A 24,363-nucleotide genomic window follows, 5' to 3' on the forward strand; every position below is an offset into this window, starting at 1 on the left:
TGATTGCTGAGGGTCCCAGGGAAGGATCAATTCCCACACCTGCAGTTGGCCCATAACACGGACATTGTTACACACATCTGTGTCTAATCAGCCCGGGGCCTTGATACGCTGCTCCCGGGGCACATAAATTTAGCATTACATTTATTTTAAAAGCCCCCTCTTTCAGTTTTTTAAGGACAAGATAGATTCATGGCTCCACAGAGTCTGACAAAGTAGAAACCACAGACAGAGTAAGTTACTGCCACAGGCCTCACGGACTTGACTTACCAACGCTTTGCCACTTCCCTAATGGAATCTTACGTTCAGCCCTGGCTAGCAGCAGTGCCTTCCCACCAATAGTGAAGTCTGACTGAAAAGCTGGATTAAAACTAAAAGCAGATCTTCAGAACAGGAGCCAGTTTGTCTAAATCAGAGTTTCTCTGAGATATTATAATACGGAAGAGAGAAATACAAGCTCAGGAATCTATTACTCATTCCACTCTCTTCACAACTGGAGGGCTATTGAGAGGCGGCCCTTCATAGAGTGCTTTGAGGGAGTTTCTATCCACAGGAGCTTTTCTGAAGAAAATCTGGAGATTTCAGGTCTCCCCCTGCAGTGTGGTGGGCTGGTGACTGAGGGCAAAGGGTCAGCTTGCCCTGATGATCACCTCATGCAAGTGCTCCACAAAGCTTGGCCAAACGCTCAGCTGCCATTCAACATGAGGGAAAACCAAATACCTTCCTGTGTTCTGTGCACAGGCCCCAGGTAACTGGAGTTCTGAGAAAGGAAAAGCCCATGTGATTCTCACAACCACATTTATTATTAATGATATAAATATGAACAAAATCAAACAGCCTTGCAAGCTACTTAACTTTTGTGCCTCAGACAGATTTGTTGGAGGGCAGAATTTTTAATATCTTTGTTTTTTGGGTGCCCTTCTCTCTTTTTCTTTCATTCTTTTATGTTGTCAAAGAAAAAAAATGGCTTATACATCTGGACATTGTACAGGAATTCTGTAAGTTCATGCAGTTTGTGCTTTCTGGCTGTACTGATTTTCTATTTATTGGCCAAACATGGCACCTGGTTTACAGGATATTCTATTAACCAGATTGATTACCATTAATAAATGTCCCTAAATAATCCACCTTAGGAAATTAGTCAATGAATGAGTTTAATTGTTCACCAAATAGAAGAAAGAAGAGGGTAGGAAGGCATGTTTCTTGCCTTTACAAGCAATAAGAAGCCATGTTCCTCTTCTCCCTGCATGGTTAGTGAGCACATCCTGATACCAAACCTCAACTGCACACATCCCAACACAGAGCCTATTCTGTCTGCATCCCAACACAGAGCTTATCTGCACATGTATGGTACAGAGCCTGTCTGCACACATCCCAACACAGAGCCTACTCTGTCTGCATCCCTACACAGAGCTTGTCTGCACACGTATGATACAGAGCCTGTCTGCACACATCCTAATACAGAGCCTCATCTACACACATCACGACACAGAGCCTACTCTGTGTAATCCTTTCCCATAGGCTAATGATTTACCTTGTAGGCAGTTATATTGTACAGAAGTTTAAATTCAAAGGGAATTTCAGTGGAAAAAAAAATCCACCTTTGTGTAACAAAGAAGTGATTGTGAGTTCCGGGTCCCCAAGAAAGGCACCACAAGTGTGAAGCTATTTGTAAGGATAACTTCCCACAAAGAAGGTTTGAAGAGGCTCTGCTTTTGGGTTTAAAAACTATTTCCTCCAAAAACTTTTGATTTCAAAAGAATGCTTTGGATTTTTCTGGAGAATCCAGCAATATGAGGATAAATATTAACAAAGCTATCCACATAAGCTAAACAATGCAGGCATTTGGATCTGTGACCAGAGTGTTAGTAGTTTTGAAATTTCCCTCAAGTCATGATTTTCAATGCAGCAATGTTCAGAGCTGGAGCCTTGAATGGGGTTGGGTCACGAGGGCTCTGACTTTACGAAGAGACATGTGGGTGCACTGGTAGCTGATTAGTCTATTAGCAAGGAGGGCCTAGCTGAAAGGAATAGGTTGCTGGAGACTATGCTGAGGTATCTTGTCCCAGTCCCTCACCTCCTTCCTTCCCAGGTGAAATGAGGTAAGCAGTCTCTTCCACCCCATGCTCCTGCTGCTGTGGTGGTCTTATTCCAAGACTCAACATAACAGAATGAAGGCACTATGGATAGAAATCTCTGAAGCCACAAGCAAAATAAATCTTTAAGTTGATTGTTTTCAGTCAGCTTGCCACAATGACGGAGAGTTAATTAACACAGGAGTAGCTTGGCCTGTGATGGATGGTTACTTCTTTTTGCCAACCCGACTTGCCTTGAATCACCTAGGAGACACAGCTCTGGCTTTGTCTGTGAGGGCTGTTGCTGAGTGGGTTAACTGAGGAACGGAGATGTACCCTAACTGTGAGCAGCGCTGTCCCGTGGAGGCTGGAGTCCCGGGATGAATCAGAGAGAAAGTGGAGGGAGTCAACTGAGGACCGACACTCACCACTTTCTGCTTCCTGACTGTGACTGTAACATGAGCAGTGGCTTCAGGTGCCCTTTGTCACAGCTAGAACCAACTTCTACCATGCTTTTTCACCACGCGAAATTGTCCCCTTGAACTCTAAACTTCTCCTTCAAATAACTGCTTTTGCGACAAGCAAGGACCGGAGGAACTAATACTGAGATCTACCAAGAGAAGTACCCACGCGTGTCAAACCTTGTAGTAGGTTCTGCATTTATTTAGTAATGGTGAGTACTTTTAGCTAAGGCCTACTTTTCCGAAGACAATTGTTACCTACTTTTTGTTAATGCCAAATTTCTTTTGTGGAGATGTTTGTGCTTTTTGTCCCTGGTGTGGTTTCTAGAAGCTGGTTGTACCCTCACAGCCAGTGTGTTATGACTGACACATTGTAGTCACATTACACTTTCTGCAATTTGTATTTGAAGAGAAGCTAAAGGTAGGTCAAGGAAGCCATATATGCTTAAATATAATGCACACTGACAGAAGTATAGAGTTTATTTCATTTGTTTAACATGAAGTGATCAAAATCATATGCAATGGGAGGATTTCCCATGAGACACACTGAGAAGTGTTGACAATTTCCCATTTACCAAATAATGTATGTGGGAAAATCCATACCGAATCTTAAAAGGCCCTTCAACGTTTGCTTTCAATGGTTTTTAAATACCTTGTTCCCGTAAGCTTAATTTTGTGACTCGGAACACTTTCAGGAAGTCCGTGTACAGTATGTTAACAGTCCTTGTATGCCTGGGGTCAGAGGCATGCAGAACAGAAGCTGTCATTATTAAATTTTACTTGGTTACTTGACAAGCTCTGAAACCCCTAGAGCTGTGCACAGATCTGGGTGTGCACCCATTTCCTAGTGTTGCACTAGGTTAGGGGAAGGATGAGGTGTCTGCCAGGAAATCTGAGCCTGTGGCTGGATCCCTTAACACTTGTGCAATCTGCATTTCCACAGACAAAACCAAGGAGGGCTCTCAGCAGTGTTCCAAGAGCAATGCACAAAAGATGGTGCCTCTGTTCAGGAGTGTTAGTTTAAGGGGTGTTACTTTTGCTCATGTTGCATTTGTTTAACTCTGTGAACCTGTGATACTGTGCCTGTCTAGAACACCTGATGGTCTAATAAAGAGCTGAACAGCCATTAGCAAGGCAGGAGAAAGGATAGGTGGGGATGGCAGGCAAGAGAATATATAGAAGGAGAAATCCGGGAGGTGAGCTCTAGTATCAATAGAAAGAGGAGGACTCCAGGGGACAGCTGCCCAGCTACACAGCAAGCCTACACAGTAAGAGTAAGATTTACAGAATGGGAAAAGCCCAGAGGCAAAAGGTAGGTGGGATAAGTTAAGTTAAGGAAAACTCACAAGAAGCAAGCCAAGCTAAGGCCAGGCATTCATAAGTAAGAATAAGCCTCTGGTTGTGATTTATTTGGGAACTGGGTGGTGGGCCCCCCAAAAGAGTAAAAAAAAAAAAACAAACAACAAGCCATGGCCTGGACAACTGCAAAACTCTCATTCTTCTCAATGGTAACCAAGTCTATTACAAGGCACAGATACGCCAAGACATTTTCATACATTGTCTTATTTAATTACTATAGCAACCAACAGCCAAAGAAGGAGATTATAATTCATAGAGATTAACATGCCCAAAGCCACACAATGCTTTGGACTGTCAGGTTCTTCATATCACAGTTTAAATTTCAGAACTGTCGTCATTATTGATTGATAGCTTTCATCTCCTTTTTGAGGTCATGGTCATGTTTATTTCACTTCTGGAGTTTGGCAACAATGCCTAGCACATAATTAAGGCTCCTACCTTCTGGCCCTCCTTCTTGCCTATAATTGGTTGTTACTATCTAAGTGGATATGGTGGTCTCTACCTGCCTTGATGTGTTCCTGTGTGTGCAGTAGTAATGCTAAAGGAGCTTGGGTTGGGGGTACTTTCTCTTTCCCTGGACTATCATTCTTGTATTGACTGGATTTTTTTCTTCTTCTCTTTTAATGTACTTCAGTCACCTCGCCATGCCAGCCACGGCCCAGCCCACCAGTCACCGCACCCATGGGTAGCAGGACTTGCCTTTCAATACTTTAAATCTGCTTTTCCCTTAGCCTTTTAAAAACCAAAGCTGAACTCTTACAGTCTGTGTATTAGTAGGGAGAATCACTACCCATGCCTATCTGTTGAAAATTAGATCCCCATCCCCACACTGGACCTGGAGCTCTGTCTAGGCCTTGTCTTGAGGAATATATATTTCTTCCAGGTGCAACTTGATCAGCAGTCATAATGGAATTGAAGTTGTGAAGGCCTGCAGAATGCGTGGTCCATCATCATGACAACAGGGTAAGCAGAACAAGATACTGATGGATAATGTACTAATGATGGAGCTGGTGTCAGCTAGTACTAGAGATGACGAAGGAAGGGTAGTCAGACTCTCACCATGGACCACTTACTGCACATGCACCCCACCCACCCCATCCCCAGCTACTTGTGGCCTTGGTGGTCGCTAGAGAATATGGTGAGGAAAGTTTAACTGAAGGGGGGACTCCATGATGCAACTTCTGTGAGGCTGTCACCCACAATGGAGTGGATTTTATTGTGATGCAGCTGTTTCTAGGCCATTTATGTTCCTGTTAGCAACCCCTGCCCTTTGTTCCTATAGCTAAGTCCAATAAACTCATTGGCTCACCAAGGAAGTCTTGGGTAAAATAACTTCTTTAGTCTATTGTTAGTGCTCTATCTGGGGTGGGGAGATGTTTGTTGCTCATGTCTTCCGTTAATTCATAACAAACACCATATGAACCTGCAGACTATTCAAGGCTGTCCAACTAGGGCTGCATCTATGTTTGAGTTTGCATTGTTGCTGTAAAGAGAGATAGGTGAGAAAGAGACTTTGAACTAGCATCCTGATTCTCGAGACATCATGCTTGGTTGCCAGGGGATTGGCTCAGTGAGTTTGAGCATTTCAATCCCTAGCACCTTCTTAAAAGGTAGAGAGGGAGACACATGAAACAAAAGTAGGAAGAACTGACTGAAAATGGAGGAGTAACATATTGTAAATTGAGGCTAGCCAGAACTAATGTCCACTCCTTGCTACTTTTCAGACTAACCCTACGTGAACTGAGGTCTTTCTGTTCTTTTCTTTGGGGGGGGCGGGGGTGGTAGTGGTTGTCTTTGAGTTCTTGCAGCCTAGGGAATTTTGTGCAGGACATTTCATGTGCTTGGTGACAATTTGTATCTTGTCACCATCCCCTTCATCTACCAGGTGTCATCAGAGAGATGACAAGAAACTTAGAAAACTTTGATCAGTAGATGTCTTCTCTTTCAGAACTCTTTCTTTCCCTCACAGCACTTACCATAATCTGTACCTTTCTAGAGTCCTGCTTGCTTATCATGTAACATCTTTTGCTCATACTCCACTCCAGCCTACAGGGGACAGGGCCATGCTTGCTCTGAGGGCCTTCTACTTCCATAGTGACAGGAGAATAGAGGCTGAAGGCTAAAACATCAAGACTAATGTGTGTGAGAAGTCCTTCACTTGGGCTTCATTTAAGGAACAGAGCATTGTAGCTAGAATTTTCCAGTCCTGCCTGGCCCACGGTCAGGACAAATCTCTCTCACCTGCCAGTCCCACAGCTGCTCAGCCAACTAAGTAAACACACAGAGACTTATATTGCTTATAAACTGTATGGCCGCAGCAGGCTTCTTGTTATCTAGTTCTTATATCTTAAATTAACCCATTTCTATTAATCTATAAGTTGCCACATGGCTTGTGGCTTACCGGTATCTTTTATATGTTGCTTGTCATGGCAGTGGCTGGCAGCGTCTCTCTGACTCAGCCTTCCACTTCCCAGCATTCTCCTCTCTCCTTGTCCCGCCTATACTGCCTGCCTGGCTACTGGCCAATCAGTGTTTTATTTATTAACCAATCAGAGCAACACATTTAACATACAGAGCATCCCACAGCAGAGCATGCTCCAAAAGCCCACGCTATATGCAGGGGAGAGGCTCATAAAGGGCTGTACACCTCACGACCTATTACTTTTGGCTCCTACCTAAGCTCTCCAGACCACTCCCATTCTTGAGAGTTCTTTCCCTTTCTTAATAAACTGTCTCTACTTCAATTTTAACCATGTGTCTGTGGTGTAACCTTTCGACCTGTGATAGCAGACTCTGGAATGGGGTACCCTTTCAACTCTGACACCATTCAAAGGCATGCTTTTCCAGACATGGGACTTTCACACTGTTTCTTAGATTTCCATTCCTAAATTTGAAAAAACATGCCTTTTTTTCTCCATTCCCTCTTTCTCTTCATAGCTTCTGAGACTTTTCAGCTTGCCTAGCCTATTGTTATTCCTCTCAAACTTTATTAAAATTTTCCTCATGTTTCCTCTGGGATCCATTTTTAGATTCTCTTACTATGCACAAAAACAGGCAACTATGCAAGATGACAGTTACGTATTGTAACTGTCACCATGTTTATCAAAATATATTGGATTCCTTATATTTTACATCTACAATAAAACAGCACTGAGAGACCACTAGGTCAGCTCAATAGTCATTCAAAGTGGCAGCAAAGGTCACTGAACATGGAGGTCGATGATTGTCAATTGTCCCATGTGAAAGAGTGGAAGAGACAAAAATCCAAAACAATGACCAGACCCCCAAACACATGAAAGACGATTTAGAACACTAAAAGGCAACTTTCAATTTATTGAGAAGACACACCAGTTGTAACAATTATGGTCACGATATGAAACCTGCACTTAGACAATGAGAGGGAGAAACAGGAACAAATTGCATCATAACTGAAAATTTCAGCACTTTGCTCTCAATAACTGATAAGTTCACATACTCCCCCCCCTCCACACTCACTAACCAATAAGAAAACTCTGAAAGCATTGTCAACCACTTTACCTTAACTGGCATTTATATAATAATTAATTTAACAACAATAGCTTTACATTCCTTTCTATAACACAAAGTCTGTTCAATAGTGTATATTTTATTCTGAGTTATAAAAACAATTGTCAATATATTTTAACACACTTAAATGTTTGAACTACAACAGACTAGACATCAGTATTAGTATCAAAAAAAGTCCTAAATACTTGGAAATTAAATACCACATGGCTAAATAAACCATAGATCAAAGGAAACAGCACATGGGAGTTAGAAATCTTAACAATGTAATAAGTATAAAAATATAAATTATCAAATTCTGTGATACATAACTAAAGTGATATGGGCACAGACAATTGTAGTTTTAAATGATTATCTTAAAAATATTTTGAAATTTAATTGCACATTTCTACCTTAGAAATACCAATGAAAATGACCAAAATAAGAAAATAAATATACAAACAGAAGTCCATTGACAGACTACACTTGTATTTGGAAAACACTGCTAAAATTGGGTAACTTCATCTTTTGAGGTATTGTAGCATTTTTATAGAGAGTCTTTTTTTAAGCCCATGTCTTGAAGTAGTTTCTTCTAGCAGTTTTAAGGTTTAAGGATTTACATTAAGGTCTTTGTTCCATTTTAAATGGATGCTTGTACAGGATGAGAGATACGGATTAAATCTCATCTTCTGCATGAGGATATCTAGTTTTTTAAGAACTATATTTAAAGATGCTGCATTATTTTCCAATGCTTGTTTTTGATCCTTTGTCAACAATAAGGTGGACTTACCATGTGGTAGAATTTCTGGGTCTTCTACTCCATCCCATATGTGTCTGTATTTATTTGTGTGCCTGTACCACATTTTCCTTTGTTACTTGGGTTCTGTAGCACAGTTTGAGATCAGGTAACATGATGTCTCCAGCATTGCTGCTTCTGGAGAGATGGATTGTCTAAATTAGTTGAAGCCTGCAGTAATGGTCAACTTTTTATACTTCTCCATTTGAAGAATCAATCCAGTACCAACAAGCTTTAAAATAAAAGTTGAAATGATGATTATAAACTATGTATAGAACTGTAAATGTTCCTTCCAGAAAACTCAAAACATATTGAAGGAAAAAACAAATGTGGAGTAATTCTATTACTTAGTTAAAAGCAAAAAACTGTTAAGCTATTCCATTTGGGCAATGTGTCACTGGTTCATACCTAAAGCATATTCATAAAGTAGTTTGAAGAGTCCAGAGATGGAGCAAATTTATTTTTGACAAAGGTACTAATGAAAGAAGCAGTAAAAAAAATCATGTTAACACCAGTGCTGAACTTAAAACTACATGAAAGTTGGCTTTCATTTATGTGCCATGGTATCACAGAAGTAATCCAAGTGCCCATAGGAGTTATTGTTAAAAATAGAAAAATTAAACCTCCTGGAAGAAAACATAGGGTACTATTTTCAGAACCTTGTTATAAGCCAAGATTTCATAGGTAAGACACATAGAACCGGTGAGGTATCTCAGAAAGTAAAAGTACTTGTTACACAAGCCTGATGACCAGAATTTGATCCATGGAACTCATGGTGGAAGGAGAGATGATGGAAAGAGAAAAGTGATGTTCACAAGTCATTTTCTGACTCTACACACATGCTGTTGCATGTATGTGCCTTGAATTAGATAAACACATTATATACATACACTACCCCACCATAAAATTACAACAAATAAAATAAAACATAGACTAGACACATGAAACAATAACCCCACAGTTAAAGAATTAATAATTAAAATTAACATCTGATCACAAAAAGAAGATTAGATGAGTCCCAGAATACTAAAAATTTCTATTCAGAACATATGAAACCTATAAAAACACATGATTTGAAAATAGTGAAAACCATAGATATTGCAGAGGGAAGATAGACAAGCAGCAACTAAATGTATGAGAAGTCTCTCAGCATTCTTAATCATCGGGGAAATGCAAACTAAACAGTCAGTGAGAGCCCATTATGCCCCCTAGAATAGTTAAAATTGAAGATACCAATGCCACTAATAATTGTCTAAATATGGGGAAATGAGCACATTTAAGAATTTTATTTATTTCCTTTTATGTGTATGTTTGTGAGTTTATGTCCACCACATGCATGCAGGAGCCAACAGAAGCCAGAAGAGGGCATCTGATCCCTTGGAGTTGAAGTTACAGACACGTGTGAGCTGCCATGTAGGTGCTGGGAACCAAACCCAGGCCCTCTGCAAGAATAGTAAGAGCTCTTATCATTGAGATATCTCTCTAGCCCCACAACTTGAGTTCTTATATGTCACTAGATGCCATAAAAATGGCACAACCAGTCAGTGAGAAATTTTGCCAGTTTTTATAAAGGTAAACACGGACTGAGTATATAACCTAGCATTCCACTCCTAAGCCTTATGCTTAATGAAATGAGAAACACATGAGCAGAAGCAACAGCTATTCAGAATGATTCCTCATGATTTTTCCCCAACATCTTCAAACCAGAAATAGCTCAAATTCTAATTTAAATCATAATGAATAGAAAGGTTTGGTATAGCCACTTTAAAGCACTGTATAAAACAATATATTACTTGTTCATAAAAATATGGAACTACTGACAATTGTAACAAGGTGATGTATCTCATGTGTCTTATGCCAAGAGAAAGAAGACACAGGAAAAGTAAATGCAATGAATCCATTAGTACAAAGTACTATAATGAAGTGAGCTAGATTATGAGGAAGTTAGGAAAGAATGGAAGGATAGAGGGAATGGATGGAGAAATGGAGGGAGGGAGAAAGAGAGGAAAGGAAAGAAAGGGAGAAAAGAGACAGGAAGAAAAAAACAGAAGGTTGCCTTCAAAGTAGATGGGCTTGACTGGGTAGGGGTTTGAAGGAAACTTCTGACTGGTAGAAATAGTATTTATATTGAAAGTTTTATTAAATATCATGTGCAATTTGGTAAGCTCATTTTGTTGAGCACTAAAATTCATATGTTTTTCTGAATTTACCCAAAAGTAACCTAGAAAAAAAATACCATAACTGTAGTGAGTCTTTCTCTGTACTGCCAGTTCCCCAATAATGGCACGTAGACTTATTAAATATGAATGCTCGGCCTTAGCTTAGGCTTGTTCCTAACTAATTCTTATAACTTAAATTAACCCATATTTTTAAATTGACATTCTGGTACATGGCTCGTTACTCCTTTCTGTACTGCCCTTACGGCTTCTCCTGCACTGACTGACAACTCTCTTGTGTGCCTAGATTTATCTACAGTTCCTCTCTTTGCCCAGAAGTCCCTCCTATTTTCTCCTGCCTAGCTATTGACTATACAGGTCTTTATTAAACCAATCACAGTGACACATCTTTACACAGTGTAAGCAAATATTCTGTAACATTTCCCCCTTTTGTCTAATTAAAAAGGAAAGATTTTTAGCTCTAACAGAAAAACTATATACAACAACAACAATTATCAGTTAAGAATTAAGTTCTCAATGTCCAGTCCATTTGTATTTGGCATATTTGGAGAAAGTACTGTATTATTTATCCTATCTTAGTGAGTTCAATTTTTATACCTAAACCATTATCTATCATAACTTGTATTACCATCCTAAAAATATCTTTTTAAACCTACAAATATATTCTTAGATAAAGAACTTAAGCTTTTACGTTTCTCAACCTTATAAACTTTAAATCTCTTATGTAAGTTTCTTTTTTTTTAATTTGGTAACAAGGAAAACTGTAACTATAACTACTTCTTCAACTCTATCAGGGACCCAAGAAGGATATAATGTTACCTGAGTAAACAGAAAGTGCAGAGCAAGCAACTTCCAAACCTATAGAAATGACAGAGACAGCTGGTTACCTGGACAGTCACCCAACATTCTTCTGCAATGTTGGGCATCTATCTTCAGCCTACAGGTGTTGAATATCTGACAGACTTTTCAGTGAAGCAGGAATTTTGAAGGACTGTAGTCATTTTCTTTTATGTCCTGCTTGTCAAGTTTGGACAGCATACTGTCAGCAGTTGAGGCCAGGGCAGTTCCTTGCCCAAATGAATAGCTTTGCCACATAGAAAGCAAACTCTGTATGCAGGCTCTTTGATGCCTATCATCTTTTTTTTGAAGTAAATGGTGCTGCCATGAGCAGACATGTCTCACTGTCATGAAAAGTCTAATGCTATTAAAACACTTTAAATGCCATATTATGTAGGTCTTTTAAATATTTGAAGACCATCTATCTATTTAAAATATATCTCTGTTTGATCTTGAAAATATATCTAACATGACCACAAGTTTGATTATTATAGATGACTAACTACTAACCTGTATTTCTTAATTAACCTAAATGGCTTTCAAGGACTAGAACTTTACATTGCATCTTGAAATGAGCTGCATAGATACAATACCTTAAACAAGAATAGAAACATATATACAGTATAACAAAAATAACCTTAAATTTGTATCAATATACAAAAATCCACACCAATGTAAAATACTTGAAATTAGTGGTTGTTTACAAGTAGAGTCAACAATCCACTATTTTATTTCATCATTTCAGTACTATATCTCCCCTTTTTCCTTCAGTAAGAGATCCCTGAATCTAATCTCCTCTGTTCAACTTTTTTCCTGAACACGACCAACAACAGCTTTTAGCAACCTCCCTCCCCCAATGATGATAAACATCCATAATCTGTTGAATGAGCCAAAACCACCCACTACACCTCTTGGAATGTGAGTGCCATGTTCTCTATACTGCTTCCTGTTGTCTGGAGGAGTGACAGCATCTTTAGAGGACCCTGAGAAGATTGGAATAATGCTCAAGTCCTGGGAGAGCTAGGTGTATTATTTTTGTTTAATTTCTATGTCATGGGAAAGTATAGAGCTTATCTGAAGTCTAGTTGGAGTAGCATGTGAGGCTGGATCCTCTCAGCTAGCAGCTTTGAAGTTGTTCTGGATGCAGAATTTTGAGGAAATAACAACAGAGGCATTCTGAGAGGCTGAATCACTGAGCTACTTATTTTCATTGGTGTCTGGTCCTTTTTTTCCCCTGAAAATGTACACTTTTAAAGGTAACATGTATCTATATTAACACAAGTATGGAATGTGCAGTGTGCACAAGTCAGTTAAAGATGATTTTTTGTTTTATGTTTGAGCAGGTAAAAGACATCTGTCAACTTTACAAGTCTGTTTGGACTGTATAACCAAATCTGTATCCATCCATATGAAAGGATGGCATGTAATAATAAGTCATGGTGACTCTGTAGTCAACAAGATTTATCATGTCTTGTCCAGTCTCAGAGACGTTCCCATGCAAGGGGATCAGCATACACATCATCTGTCCTGTAGTCTTTTTTGACCTTTTCCCTCACATCTGCAGCCAAGATCTTTAGGAGATCTCCCCTGGTCAAATCTGATCCCTATTAACTTTGAAGGAATCCATAACTTTTCATTTCCTGTGGAAAAAAAAGCATAACCTCTCCCCCAATGCAACACATTTCTTAACTTCCAGTCTGAAGCCAAGACATCCCTTAAGTATGTAGGTTGGTTTAGTCAGCAGTCCTTTCCATAATTCCATGTCTCTCAGCAGCTGTTATTTGCTCATCAGCATTCAAAAAATTCAAAGTCAACAAAGCACCATATAGGATCCAGATGCCCTGTATATTTCCCATCCTTAAGTGGCTTATTTTTTTATATTGTTTTGCTTTCTCTTTAAAGACTTTGTTATTTTTTAACTATTTTTTTATGGCTGTCAATACTCATTTTTTTACTGTGTCTGTTTAAAGGTCTTTGTGGTCTGGAATGCTTTACTGTGTGCCTGCAGTGTTGTCTGACAGTGAGACAAACAGCTGTACCAGCCACCTCATGGCTCTACCCACCTCAGTTTCCTGAGAGTCTAGCCTCATGTCAAAATGTTTAGCACCCCAGCTGCTGTGTCCACAAGTGGCAGGCATTTTTACCTAGCATGCTGGCCACTTAAGTGCTGTGTTTCACAGCAGGGCCTCTTAAAAAAGCCATGTCTCTGTGTTCCGAGCCTATTGGAGAGACTGCTTTCTCAGACGCTATGTGGATATTCATGCCCCATGTTGAGCGCTATATGTAGTGAGTCTTTCTCTGTAACACCAGCTCCCCAGTAACAACACAGACTAATTAATTATGAATGCTCAGCCTTAGCTTAGGCTTGTTCCTAACTAGTTCTTAAAACTTAACCCATATTTTGTAATCTACATTCTGTCACGTGGCTCATTACCTCATCTTTGTACTGCCCATCCTGCTTCCTCTGCATCTGGCTGGTGACTCTCTTGTGTGCCTAGATTTATCCACAGTTCCTCTCTTTGCCCAGAAGTCCCTCCTATTCTCTCCTGCCTAACTTTTGACCTTACAGCTCTTTATTAAACCAATCTTCACAAAGTAAAGTGACTTTGTGACACGTCTTCATAAAGTATAAACAAATATTCTGCAACACTTAACCGATACATTTACTAAATAAGCAGCTTTTTCCCCATTAAGGTAGAATGATATGCCCTGAAAAATAAGCACTTAGCTTTGACATGATTTTATACAGACGATCGAAAGAGATATAGATATGTGGTAGATACATGGGAAATGATGGATAAATGGCAGGTGATTGGTAGATGAATAGACTATAGATAATAGAAAGGTAAGTAGGTATGTGATTGATAGATGAAAGGTTGGTAGATTATATATATAATATATCTATTATCATATATATAATAATAGATGATCTATTGGTCTGTGGATATAATTATTAATCAGACATAAGCCTTGCATGCTTTCTCTGTTTTGAAATCATTTGTTTCTACATTTCCATTCCCTTCCTATCCCCTTGTAACACAAATTGCTAAATAGTCTTATTAATAAAAAGCCCAGAGCCAGATACTAGGGTAAAAGCTGAAAGATCAGAAAAACAGAGCAAGCCAGCAACGTTCTTACCCCTATGAAATCCTCTGCCGAAAGAGGACAAGTTCCTGTTTCCTCATGCTCTTCTGTGTCCTGCCATATTACTTCCTTGGATTAAAGGCATGTGTTCTTCCCAAGAAAAGTCATGAGATCTTAAGTACTGGGATTAAAGGTGTGTGCTACCACTGCCTAGCTCTATTTCCGGAGTGTCCTTGAACTCACAGAGATCCAGATGGATCTCTGCCTCCCAGAGTGATAGGATTAAGGGTGTGTGCCATTATTGTCTGCCCTCTATGTCTAATCTAGTGTCTGGCTCTGTCCTCTGATCCCCAGATAAGTTTATTAGGGTACACAATATATTGGGGTACACAATATATCACCACATCCCCTTCCCCATCTGGCATGTAACAAACACACGTATTCATAAGATGTTTCAGTAAACTTAAGGGCATGATTCTATATGGAGAAATGGGCATAGAAGGACACACTGGGAATAGTTCACTTTCTTAAGTCAGATAGACCTAGTTCCAAACCCTGGATCCCCGATTCATTCATTGGATGACCCTGAACAAGGAACTCAGCCTCTCTGAGAAACCAGTTCTTTAGTAATAAATGGCAGCAATATTTACCTGAAAGGGTTCATTTGCTCATACCTCTGAGAAGGCATATTCAGGACTCACTGTATACTTTGAAAAGGACATCTATATCCAGAACGTAAAGTGCTTCTGCAGCGAAACAATAAAGGGACAAGCCACCCTCTTATAAGAAAAACAAATGGACACTTGAGAGTAGAGGGTGAGCATGAGGAACCAGAAGAAACTCAGGAAAATGGGTGAGGTGGCTCTTTCAATAGTCTGGGGCTGGGATGATAGCAGTTTGAAATAGGGGGATGGCAGTGGGACAGGAAATGCCTGTTGACTCCATGTGTACTTCAGAGGCACAATAAACAGAACTTCATGTGAATTAGACATTAGCGTTATGATGGAGTTGGCAACAGAGGTCGTTCTTGCCCAACAAGATAGAGGGTGAAGCTTTCCCAGAGAAGGGACACTATGGTCATTCTTGAGATATGTGTCATGGTGACTGGCCATAGGTCATTGTTGTTGTCAACTTTCCATCATTGCACAGATACTCCAGGGATCAACTTAGAAGAACTCGGGTTTCGAAAGTGTAGGTCAAAGTCTGTTGGGTCAATCCCCTCTAATGAGGCAGAGCATTGTGGCAGGAAGGCATGGCAGAGCAAAGCAACCTACCTCAGCTCATAAAGCACAAGAGGCAAGAGAAGGGGCAAAGGTCCCACCATCTCTTCTAGGATCACAGACCCAATGACCTAAAGACCTCCCTATGGGCTTTGCCCATGTGTGCATGTTCATGTGTATGTATGATTTTGTGGTTTCATGTATGCATGCAGGGGTGTGTGTGTGTGTGTGTGTGTGTGTGTGTGTGTGTGTGTGTGTGTGTGTGTGTGTAGGCCAGAACTCAACATTGGATATTTTCCTCTGTCCATCTTTTTTTTTTTTTTTTTTTTTAAAGACAAGGTCTGTCACTCAAAATGCTCACTGATTTTGCTAGACTGTGATTTCCAGGGAATCTTGCTGTCCTCATATTCTTTGCACTGGGTTCACACACTGCTATGCCTGACTTTTATATGGATGCCAGGGATCTGAATTCAGGTCCTTATTGTGCAGCATGCACTTTAAACTACTGAGCCATCCCCCAGCTCCCTAGGCTTCATCTCTTTGCATTTATACTAGATCTGAAGAGTCTCATGCTGGGGACCAAGCCCTTTGGGGACACTTTAATTTCAACCTGTAGCAATATTTCACTGCAAGCCTCTGTGGATGTTAGAAGCTCTTTAATGTATGTAGACAACAGGTACGTGATATTGATTATAGCCGCTCTTTGGAAGACAGTGAAGCACATGAAGATGTGCCCAGTGTATGTGCACAAGTGCCACTGGAGTTTTTCGTTTCAATGTAACTGCACTTGATCAATGAATTTATAACTTTCACCACAGTTTGTGTACTGTGAGGACATGATCGGGCCTCTTAATTTCCCTTTCCCCTCTCTTCCACATGCATAAAAGATTCAGAAACTCATGGAAATGCACAGAAGTTTGGCTCAAATAACCTTATTTGCTGAAGAAGTAGGTAAGTTGGTCACAAAGAAGGAGGCTTATTTTACAATGGAGAAACAAGGTGTAAGGCAACAGTCATTGTGTTTGGTCATTTGGGACAAGATTGCTCTTTAAAATGTCCTAACAACAAGTGGCAATTCTGCTTCACTTGGGCGTGTCTCCTACTGTGCTCTGGTGACCAGGTTATGTATGGAAGAAACCTGCAGATCTCAGTGACAAAACCAAACTCTGATGAAATGACTTTAGCTTCTTTGCTATTTTTTTCATGCTTTGAAACCTGACCTGAAATATTTCACCACGGTGAAATCACAACAGCATCAAGACAAGAGCTGAAACCCTGGGGAGGTTATTAACAATTTTTCTTTTACACCTCCCACACGGTTGTAGACATGTGGGTTATACTTTCTCCCAAGATTCTTATTCCCACATTTGGTACAGCTGCTGCTATGTTAACAGAAAACATTAGGAACTACAGGGGTCCTTCATAGATCACGCCCTAGAAAATGAAATAGTCATGGAAAAAATATGTTAAAGGTTTGCCTTAAGTTGGGGGGAACTTGAGTTCCTGTAGAGAAAAAGGGTCATGATACAACACATATAAATAATGCTGAAACATGGTGGGTAGTAATTTTATAAAGTAGTAAGTTTCATAAATGAAGTCATATTTGGCCAGAGATACACAGGGTTATAGAATGCAGAGACAGTGGTAGACATTTGTGATAAGGTACCACGTGAGTGTGGCATAGGACTGTGGAGATAAGAGGTTTACCTAAGGAGGAGCAAGGGACTGCCGGGATGGGAAGAAGCTGGAGTCTAGCATATGTATGTGGGTGGTGGGAATGGAAGGGAAAAGTCTCACTGTAACTGTGACTTACAAAGAATTGTGTGCACAGAAATGAATTATGGAAGCCTATTTCAGGTGGTTATATATGTTAGAGCTCCCTGGCTCAGTTGATTGGTAGGGTGGAAGAGTTGACCTCAGGTACATTTGGGAGGGCCATTGGTGCCTTGTATTGGTGCCTTGTATTCAGGAGTTGGCTCCTGAAAGTTCTGAGCTGTGTAAGAGTAGAAGCAGCAGAAAACAGCTTTTTTAATCAATCACAAAGACATTTTAGAGTTGCTTTTTTTAAAAAAAAACCATGGAACATAAGCAAAATATTAGGACAACTTATAAGCTTAATGAAATGCAGCCAAGTTGGGTAGAGAGCAGATTCTAGGATGGGCTGTAGTTAAGTCATCCTTCAGAGATGAGCTTCCTGTAACATATGCTCTGGCCCAAGTCAGTCCTATCCATTGGGAAATGCAGGATGGAAAATCTTATTTCTGTAAGCTATTAAACTGCAAATAGAAGACTGAAATGAATACAGGGCTGTAGCATTGTGAGAAACTGTTAAATCAGGGTGGGAAGATGTTTCAACTGGTTTTCCAGCACCGTAGCAATTGAGAATAGGAAGGTTTTGGCCCAGACATCCTCATAAGTACCTCTGGACTCAGAACTGATGAGTGGGATGTTGCCTGTAACTGTGGCAGCTGGTGAGTAATTTGTAGCCTGTAGCCACCTCCCTCTAAGTGTTTACGGCAAATCTTTGGCTCCAATGTTTGGGTCAGAGCTGTTCTCCCTGGACCCATTATCACCAGGCCACACCATATTTATGGCATGTGACCAAGGGCTGCAGATGTCTGGAGACATTTTAGCTTTAAGATATGCTAAGCTAAGAATTCTGATTCTTAGAGTGTAATAAGGAGAGGAGTTTTGGGTAGAAGATGCTACTTTGGTGACCCAAGTGTGGGATAATCACTTCTCATCCCAGTTGTACTTATATGGAGCTGAGTGCTGGAGGGAAGGATATCAGACAGGGTTGGGTGTGGAGGAGACACTTCTCATAGAAGTACTAGTTGGTCCCACGTGGACTGTGAAGAGGACCAGGGAAAACTGCCACCCGTAGTTCCACAGTTCATCAGAGGCTTTTCGTTTTTCAGGGCTGTCTTAGCTTATAGTAATGACTTGTTCATCAACCCTTTCCCTAATTTCATTTTCTTCATTTACAAAACAAAAGACAGAATTAGGGGTAGAGTTCAGTAATGAGGCAGGTGTCCAATAATAGGCCCCATGTTTGATCCTCAGCATCTAAATAAATAAATAAATAGACAAGTAAGTAAGTAAATAAGCAAGTAATCAATCAATCAAACAAATAAATAAATAAGAACAATTGCCATTTGGAATCCTAGCACAAAGACTTGTATTCATGATCTAATAATTTCCACATGAGCCCATTTCTTTTTCCAATGTCCTCACCATTTGAGTGGTGACCGTCATTCTCTCATCAAAGGGATGAGTATAGTTCTTCATACCCTAAATATAGTATAGTTCTTCATACCCTAAATATAAACTGATCTCGTGACTTACTTCGGTCAACAGAATGGAATGGAGTGAGAATGTGCCAATTCTGATGGAGGCCTCAAAGGTCTCCATAGTTTTGCTTATTCTTTTGGATCTGTGCCATCACTCAGTGAACAACCCTAGGCTGGACTGATGGATGATGAGAGACGTGTGGCCCGGCCACCCCTATCACTCCAGCTGGCAGCCAGAAAGACAGCAGATGTAAGGGAGGCCACGGAGGCCAGCCAGCCCCTTGTTAACCTGCCAGCGGATGGCAGGTGCATGAAAGAGCCAAGCTGAGATCAGCTAAACCTGGCTGTATGCACAGAACAATCCATCTGACCTATAGGAGAATGACCAATAATACCTGGTTATACTTTTAAAAGAGAGGTTGACAATGATGGCCCATGAACCAGCTGCCAGTTTTTTTTTAATAAATAAAGTTTTATTGGCACACAGCCATGCCCATTTGTCTTTGTGCTATCCATGACTACTCTCATTCTACAGAGCCAGATTTGAGTATCTGGGAAGGAAACTTCATGGTTCACAAAGATTAAAATACCTTTAAAAAAAGAGTTTGATGAAATATTGTCTTAAATGACTACATTTGGGGGTGATTTGTTACACAGTAATGTCTAACAGGTACACTGTCACTGTGAGAGATTAAGAAAATATTTTGTTTATTCTTCCAAAACCAATTGGAGAATCTCATTGGCTTAGATAGCAATTATTTTGTTATTGCTCACAAGTCTCTGGGTTGACTGCTCAGCTGGATGGTTCTTCTGGGGTACTTGAAGTTGGCTGTTGATGTTGTATGGGAAAGAGACTAGCTGGAACTTCTACGCTGGCTCATGCACGGGCTGGCAGTCCACACTGGCTGTTTGGGGTTGGGAGATCAGCTGACAGCTCTTAACCAGGGGCTTTCATGGGTAGACTGGATTCTCAGTGAAGCACTCCTGTCAGAGGAGTGGACTTTAAGAGAAGCACACCAAAGCTACAGGACTTCCCATGACCTAGCCCTGTTGGATATTTATTGCTGCCATATTCCATTGGTCAAAAATGAGTCACATGGTCAGGTCAGGGTCAAGGGGAAGGACTAACTAAGGAGTAGGTTCACTTTTATTATGGTACTAGAGAACATCCTGTGGGCTTTGCTATCTCAAGTATAACGTTTTTCTTTTCCCTCCCTTTTTATCTATCCCCAGCTTCATTTTTGTTTGTTTGTTTGTTTGTTTTGGTCTTCATCTTATAGTGAGGGAAGTACTAGACTTACCAGCATACTTGATAAGCATATATATGCATATGTATGAATATGTATAATATATGCAAATGTGTGTATACGATTAATACTTAATCACAGTTCTTCAGCTGGAATATTGGACTGACTTGAGTTACAGCCAGGTGATGTTTACATATGGATCTCTACCTCTGGAGCAGGCCACCACAGTCTCTTCAATTAACATGGTGATGACTCTTTAACCTTCCTAGCTTTACAGCCTTAAGTAACACTCCATCACTTTGCTCATCACTGGCAGGCTGCTGGTTTGGACTGGAAGGTATCCAAGAAGGACATGTATGGAATAGTGTAACAGTTTCCTGTGAGTCTTCCTTCTCCCCTTGCCAGCCATTGCTGCCGCTGCACCTGTGCCTTCCTCGGGGTCTGTGGATGCAGGGTCTGAGGGAAGTCAGAGGGCAGGCCACCGAATGCCATGACACTGCTCACTTAGGGGGTTTTCTCAGTGGCACCTAACATTCTGGCACTCGAAGCTCTTAGTGCATTCTCTTAATTTAGGGTCAGTTGCTGTAAACTACAATATCTCTGCTCTTTGCTTCATGCTTTTGATTTTCCAAACATTGGCTTTCTCCTTAGCACCTTGTGTGCCCCTTGGTGTGTCTGTGTCTAGACCCTGTCACCTTCCTGTTGTTGTTGTTAAGTTCCGTGGCTCTGTGCCTGTGTGGACACCCCTCAGCACGGACCTGCACAATGAAAATGTGCTCAAAGATGTGAGGCTGCATCTCTTCATTTCGTGCTGGATGTCACATTGAGTGGGATGAAACAAGACCAAACATTTATTCTTTGATCAGTACTTGCAGTACAGAGAGTCTTTAAACATTCTCTTATCTTATTTGTAGAATTCACATGTGGAAAATCCTGTACTCTCTATTTCCAAAATCAGTGAGTCTCTTCTGTGACTGTGTTGAATGTTTCCATTTCTTGTCTTCTTTGACCATAGTAGTTTGTAATCCCTCATCCTGTGTTACTGGTTTCTTCTGCATTACTCCAATACTGACTGTAACGCCTCATCCTGTGTTGCTGGTTTCTTCTGCATTACTCCAGTATCGTTTGTAATCCCTCATCCTGTGTTGCTGGTTTCTTCTGCATTACTCCAGTATCGTTTGTAATCCCTCATCCTGTGTTGCTGGTTTCTTCTGCATTACTCCAGTATCATTTGTAATCCCTCATCCTGTGTTGCTGGTTTCTTCTGCATTACTCCAATAGCGTTTGTAATCCCTCATTCTGCATTGCTGGTTTCTTCTGCATTACTCCAATAGCGTTTGTAATCCCTCATTCTGCATTGCTGGTTTCTTCTGCATTACTCCAATACTGTAAGTAAAGCTGACGGCTCCTGGCTAAGCAGTCTTTCTTATGCCTTCATTCTCAGATCTTCTTTAGTCTGTACTCAGTTCTATCCTGATCCCTCTTGCTTCTCCTCTTGTCCCTACTGTCCTATACAATACCAGAAAGCTGGAGGTAAGAGCTCTCTGTCCCATCTAGGGCATGTCTCTTAGGACTCATGTAGTAGGCCTGTCAAAGAGGCCAGTCCACCTCTAGGCAGGAAACATATGCACAGATGACATAAGGTAATAATTAGTCAGGTGTAAACTCAGAATTTAAGAGGCAGATTAGGAGTTTAAGGCCAACTTTCATTGTGGGGTACATGATGAGTTCAAGACCAGTATGGACTACATGAGAACCTGCATTGAAGAAGAGAAATAGGAGGAGTCGGAAGGAGTGGGCAGAAGAGGAATCACTGTCATCATAAATGCTTTGTTTTGGAAAGAGAGTTTCTGTCTAGGACAAAGTCAAGACAGAGGATAGAGGTTAATTCATCAGAATAGATATACTAGGAGAAAGATGAAATAAATAAAGGACAATAATAATGAGTGAGAAAGAGGACAGTAAATCAGGTCCTGCAGTACATTTCCCACCAATGGCATGTGGGTGTCAGGGTCAGCTGCTCCATGTGGCGGTGCCTCCCTCACTGAAATGGCTGGAATCAGAGCCACCTGCTCCTGTAGGGACACTGTCCTCTTATTTCTTCTGCATTGTTCTTATATGTTTGCACCTGTTGTTTCTTCATGGAAAGCCCTTAGAGCTGTCTATGGGGCTGGGATCCTGGTCCACACTCAGAACTCTAGGTCTTTAACAGAGTTACTGCTCAAATACAGGAACATCACAAAACTGGAGTGTGTCTTTGAATGTGTATATCCTTGTATGTGGTGTGTGTGTGTGTGTGTGTGTGTGTGTGTGTGTGTGTGTGTGTGTACCTGTGTGAAGCTATAGATAGGTGTCCTTTATGTCCTTTTGAAGAATTATTACACTATGAATTAATTTTATCCTTACTGACAGTTTTTAAAGAGCACCATCAATACAGAATAATGATATATTTAACAGACAACATTTTCTAAGTTGTGAGAGGTGTGCAGTTGTGAAAAACATCAACCCAGTTTAGATAAGGAGCAGATCCATCATGTCGTGCCCCCTTTTCCTTTCCACACTCTCTACCCTCAATCCCAGGTAAGGCTCAACTGCACTGTCCAAATTAATATGTGATTGAATTACAGAATACAACTTTCATTGTCTTACTTCTTTTACTCCACGCAATTATTTTCTTGCCTATTCCTTAGTCACTGTATTTCAATATACTTCATTCCTTATATTGCTACCTGATACTGTAATAAATACACAGATTTAATGAACACATGATATTTGAGTTGCTTTACTTTTGGCCTTACAAATGAAGCTGCAGTGAGCATGTTGTATGTTGTTAGTTCTTATGGGTGAATATCTAGGAGTATATAGGCTTGATCACATGCTGTGTTTATTATTTTTTACATGAAATTGCCAAACGTTTTAACATTTTTTTATTGATTCTTGGGGAATTTCACATCATGCACCCCAATCCACCCCTTTCCCAGTCCCATTGACCTGTCCTTTACCCTGTAGTGTTCCCCCCAAAGGAAAACTTAATAAGAAATTATAAGAATAAAATAAAAATAAGAAATAAATAATACCAAAATACAAAAAATATTAATTTAAAAGACATAAAAAACAAAAACAATCCAAACAAACAAAAACCACACTCTGCTCCTCCACTTTTCCTGCCTCACTATGGCCTCTACATTAGTCTTTGTGGCGTTGGGAGCTGTGGTGCATCATGCAATACACCCTTTTGTCCAAACAGCTTTACTTGCAAATGTTCATTATGTAGTGTGTTGTTGGTCAGGTTCAAGTCCTCTGGCCTCTGGAACACCATCAATAGTGTACCCTCAGCAAAACTTCTCCTGGATAATCTGCCGTCGCCCCAAGTCATGAAGATCCTGTGGCTATGACTCTGTAGGGCCAGTCCCTTCATGTGCTCCAGCAGTCCATAGATGGGGTAGATGCTGGGGAGTGCAAACTCAAAGCCCTGAATATGTGCCTGGGTGGTAGGTGAGTTGGTCAGTTTGAGCTGCTAGGACCACCCTCCTCAGGTGAGGGGCACAGCCAGCTCTCCCATGCCTCTGGTAAGCAGTGGGGGCCAGCTTTCCTAGGTGCAGGGGCCAGTTCCCCTATGAAGGGTTGGGCCAGCTCTCCTGTGCTGGGGTCATTGTGGTAGCTATCCCAGGGCCAGTGAGGGGTCAACTGTCCAGTGGGGAGTGGGACTTACCCTGGTCCAGTGAGGGGTAGGGCCAGCTCAGTGCGGCCCTTGTACTTAAACACAGGATTCAACACATGGTTCTCATGGGCCCCTATGGTAACACGGGCAATGGACATCATCAACACAGACCTCCACTGCTACAGGACCATGAATGCAGACATGGCCAGCATCAGCAGCTTTGGCCCTGATGTCACCATCTGGGTGGCAATGCAGGCCACTCAGATCAGCCTTGCTCTAGCTGCAGGGTGACCCTTGGACACTAACGTGGCTCCACGTGGTGGCCTAGGCCCAAGGCATCCACGTACGTGGTCTTCAATGGTAACAGGTGCCATAGATATCAAAACAAATCCTTCCTGCCAAAATTGCCAAAATTTTATTTATTTTTTCTTTGTTTTGTTTTTGGGGCTGAGGACCGAACCCAGGACCTTGCACTTGTTAGGCAAGCGCTCTTCCACTGAGCTAAATCCCCAACCCCGCCAAACTTTTAAAAGTAGTTGTAATATCATTCCTATCTTTATCCAGTGGAGGTTTTTTTTTTTTTTTTGTCATTTCTTGGTATAGTTGGTATTTTTAGTTTTAGCCATTTTCATAGGTG

General features: G+C 40.8%; 1 long non-coding RNA gene across 1 annotated transcript in view; it reads left to right on the top strand.

The window, feature by feature from the left end:
* LOC128099972 (uncharacterized) overlaps positions 1 to 24,363 on the top strand; it is a 75,446-nt gene that overhangs the window by 19,269 nt on the left and 31,814 nt on the right. The window contains exon 2 of the long non-coding RNA XR_008214628.1: positions 4,776 to 4,855. This is a non-coding gene — a long non-coding RNA (uncharacterized LOC128099972). The remainder of the gene's footprint in view (positions 1 to 4,775; positions 4,856 to 24,363) is intronic.

Source organism: Peromyscus californicus, unplaced genomic scaffold (genome assembly GCF_007827085.1).
Source record: "Peromyscus californicus insignis strain IS unplaced genomic scaffold, ASM782708v3 Scaffold_6__1_contigs__length_162567912, whole genome shotgun sequence".
NCBI classification, from domain to species: Eukaryota; Metazoa; Chordata; class Mammalia; order Rodentia; family Cricetidae; genus Peromyscus; species Peromyscus californicus.